Source organism: Malurus melanocephalus, unplaced genomic scaffold (genome assembly GCF_030028575.1).
Source record: "Malurus melanocephalus ecotype Western Australia unplaced genomic scaffold, MMel_1.1 scaffold_1772, whole genome shotgun sequence".
Lineage (NCBI taxonomy): Eukaryota > Metazoa > Chordata > Aves > Passeriformes > Maluridae > Malurus > Malurus melanocephalus.
In genome coordinates, this window is record NW_026625004.1 from 16,329 (window position 1) to 20,436 (window position 4,108).

The following is a 4,108-nucleotide window of genomic DNA, read 5'->3' on the forward strand; positions in this document are numbered from 1 at the left end:
ACTGCAGAGACAGCCGGGAAAGATAACTGTGCCAGGCCTCCTGTGCAGGTTGAGCCAGAGTTTACTGTGGGGACAGAAAAAAATTACATTTATTTAATATTTTTATGCCCTGAGGCTGCAGAACAGAAAGTGGAGCTGTGTCCTGGGATGGTACTGGGAAAACAAGTCCAGCATGGCTTTAGGATGTTCCCAACCATGTGCCAGGCAGAGCTTTATCCTCAAAAAAAGTAATTTTCTTTATTGGAGGTGATTCCTGATACAATTAACAGTATGTGGAAAAAACAGGGTAAAACACCAGGGTTTTGTGGAGCACTTTACTGAGGGATAAACCTGCTGCTGTTTTCAAGCAAAAGCAGAGGAGGCACGAAAGCGAATCAGGATCCTGAATGGGGAAGGAAAAGACCTTCCAAAAATTAATCTTGCTGCTTAGCACAGAGCAAAACTCGGTTTTTTCCAGCTGCATTATTCCTCCTTTGGTTTGAGGCTCTTATTAGGGACTGCTTCTGGCACTAGGCTGCTGTAATTCAGAGCCTGCGTTTTAATCCACCCTTCAAATTAGAATCCTCAAAAAGGATTTAGATATCCTGGGCTTATCCTGTCCTCGGGAGTGCGTGAGAGACGGCAAGTTCATCTTCCCGTAAGCCCCGAGGGCAGGATTCACCCAGCCCCGCTCTGCCCTCACCTGCTCTTCCAAAAACCGGCCAAATTCGGGGCCCGTTCTGCCTGGATTAACGTTTTTCAAACCAGAATGAGTGAGAGCAGCAGAGAAGGGCCCTGCACGGCTCAGGGATGTGTCACCCTCTCTGTTCACTCACGGGGGAGAAGCAGGGAGGGTGTGACAGGGACCTTCCCATCCTCTGTGACATCCCCGGCGCTAAAGCCAAGGGGTCGCTCGCAGTGACAGGGGACACACAGCGCCAGGTCCGTGTCACCAAAGTCCTCCGTGACCAGGGGAAGGTGGGAGAGCAGCCCTGGGGCCACTTCGGGCTGCGGGAACACCCGGGGGATGAACGGATACCCCGGGGAGGATGAATGAGCACCCGGGAGGTAAACGGAGCACCCGGGGGATGAACGGAGCACCCGGGGGATGAACGGAACCACCCAGGGGATGAATGGACCCACCCGGGGGGATGAACGGAGCACCCGGGGGATGAACGGAGCACCCGGGGGGATGAACGGAGCACCCCGGGGGATGAACGGACCCACCCGGGGGATGAACGGAGCACCCGGGGGGATGAACGGAGCACCCGGGGGATGAACGGGGCACCCGGGGTGATGAATGGAGCACCCGGGGAATGAATGGACCCACCCGGGGGGATGAACGGAGCACCCGGGGTGATGAACGGACCCACCGGGGGATGAACGGAGCACCCGGGGGGATGAACGGAGCACCCGGGGGATAAATGGACCCACCCGGGGGGATGAACGGAGCACCCGGGGAATGAACGGAGCTCCCGGGGGATGAACGGAGCACCCGGGGGGGGATGAACGGAGCACCCCAGGGGGATGAACGGAGCACCCGGGGAATGAACGGAGCACCCGGGGGATGAACGGAGCACCCGGGGGGATGAACGGAGCACCCGGGGGATGAACGGAGCACCCGGGGGATGAATGGAGCACCCCGGGGGATGAACGGAGCACCCGGGGGATGAACGGAGCACCCGGGGGATGAACGGAGCCACCCGGGGGATGAACGGACCCACCCGGGGGATGAACGGAGCCACCCGGGGGATGAACGGACCCACCCGGGGGATGAACGGAGCACCCAGGGGATGAACGGGGCACCCGGGGGGATGAATGGAGAACCCGGGGGATGAACGGAGCCAGCCGGGGGGATGAATGGAGAACCCGGGGGATGAACGGAGCACCCCAGGGGGATGAATGGAGAACCCGGGGGATGAACGGAGCCAGCCGGGGGGATGAACGGACACTACGGGAGATGAACGGAGCACCCGGGGGATGAACGGACCCACCCGGGGGATGAACGGAGCACCCGGGGGATGAACGGAGCACCCCAGGGGGATGAACGGAGCCACCCGGGCCACCCCAGAGCCCGCGGGGGTGACTGTCCGGCGAGGAAAGTCCCACGAGAGTGGGGATTCCCGGGGAGAGGCCGCTGCGGGGACATTCCCCCGGCGCGGAACGGGGAATCCCACAGCGAGGAGCGTTCCCACGGGGAAACATCGCACGGGGGTCCCGATCGCCGGGGGGATCCCGATTCCCCGGGGGTTCCCAAACCCCNGGATCCGGGTTTGCCGTGATCCGGGGCTGTCGGGATCGGGAATTGCCGGGACACGGGAGTGGGAGATGGTATCAGACCCCTCACCCAGCCCTCCCTGGCTGTCTCAGGGTGATTTCTGAGCTGTCACCCCACCCCACATCCCCATCCCATCCCGCAGCAGAGGGAGCCGCATCCCGGGCACCTCCCACCTTGCCGTGCTGATCCCGGCACATCCCGGTGCCCGGACAATCCCGGCCAAAGGAAGGAGCAGCAGCCGCGGGGCCGTGCCCGGTCTGATTTTCCCTGCAGGAACAGCCGAGGGTGCCCAGGAGCTCCTCCCGCCCAGGAAACCTTTCCCCGGTGCAATTTGGCACCGAACCTCCCCATTCGTTTTAATTATAAAAACCAACATCCTGAATGTCAAACCCAACTGTTTGCTGGGGAGAGGTGGAACCAATCCAGCTCCTAAAAGCTTTTCTCCTACGAGTTGTTTTYTGGGATTCTCCGAGTTTTCTGATGGATTTTATTTTAAAAGCAGCTCGAATTCACTGATATTCCCGTAGGAACAGGATTGCTGCTGCCCCTCCTTGGATTCAGTGGAGCTGCACTGACTCGCACCAGCTGAGCATTTGACCTGGAACATGTTTGGCTTCAGCAAAAAGGGATTTATTTCTTGGCAAACAGAAAAAAAGAGTTTTTGCTAATAGCCCTTGTCATGCTTAAACTGTTGTAACACAGCAGCTGCAGAAGGGACTGCTGGAATCCAAATGAAACAAGAATTTTCCTGCCAATGTTAATTAATTGGGCTTTTTTGATTTTTTCCCCCCCCCCCCCCCCAAAATATTTTAACCTATGGCCTAAAAGAGTTTCCTGTGCTGAACACTGCAGAGACAGCCGGGAAAGATAACTGTGCCAGGCCTCCTGTGCAGGTTGAGCCAGAGTTTACTGTGGGGACAGAAAAAAATTACATTTATTTAATATTTTTATGCCCTGAGGCTGCAGAACAGAAAGTGGAGCTGTGTCCTGGGATGGTACTGGGAAAACAAGTCCAGCATGGCTTTAGGATGTTCCCAACCATGTGCCAGGCAGAGCTTTATCCTCAAAAAAAGTAATTTTCTTTATTGGAGGTGATTCCTGATACAATTAACAGTATGTGGAAAAAACAGGGTAAAACACCAGGGTTTTGTGGAGCACTTTACTGAGGGATAAACCTGCTGCTGTTTTCAAGCAAAAGCAGAGGAGGCACGAAAGCGAATCAGGATCCTGAATGGGGAAGGAAAAGACCTTCCAAAAATTAATCTTGCTGCTTAGCACAGAGCAAAACTCGGTTTTTTCCAGCTGCATTATTCCTCCTTTGGTTTGAGGCTCTTATTAGGGACTGCTTCTGGCACTAGGCTGCTGTAATTCAGAGCCTGCGTTTTAATCCACCCTTCAAATTAGAATCCTCAAAAAGGATTTAGATATCCTGGGCTTATCCTGTCCTCGGGAGTGCGTGAGAGACGGCAAGTTCATCTTCCCGTAAGCCCCGAGGGCAGGATTCACCCAGCCCCGCTCTGCCCTCACCTGCTCTTCCAAAAACCGGCCAAATTCGGGGCCCGTTCTGCCTGGATTAACGTTTTTCAAACCAGAATGAGTGAGAGCAGCAGAGAAGGGCCCTGCACGGCTCAGGGATGTGTCACCCTCTCTGTTCACTCACGGGGGAGAAGCAGGGAGGGTGTGACAGGGACCTTCCCATCCTCTGTGACATCCCCGGCGCTAAAGCCAAGGGGTCGCTCGCAGTGACAGGGGACACACAGCGCCAGGTCCGTGTCACCAAAGTCCTCCGTGACCAGGGGAAGGTGGGAGAGCAGCCCTGGGGCCACTTCGGGCTGCGGGAACACCCGGGGG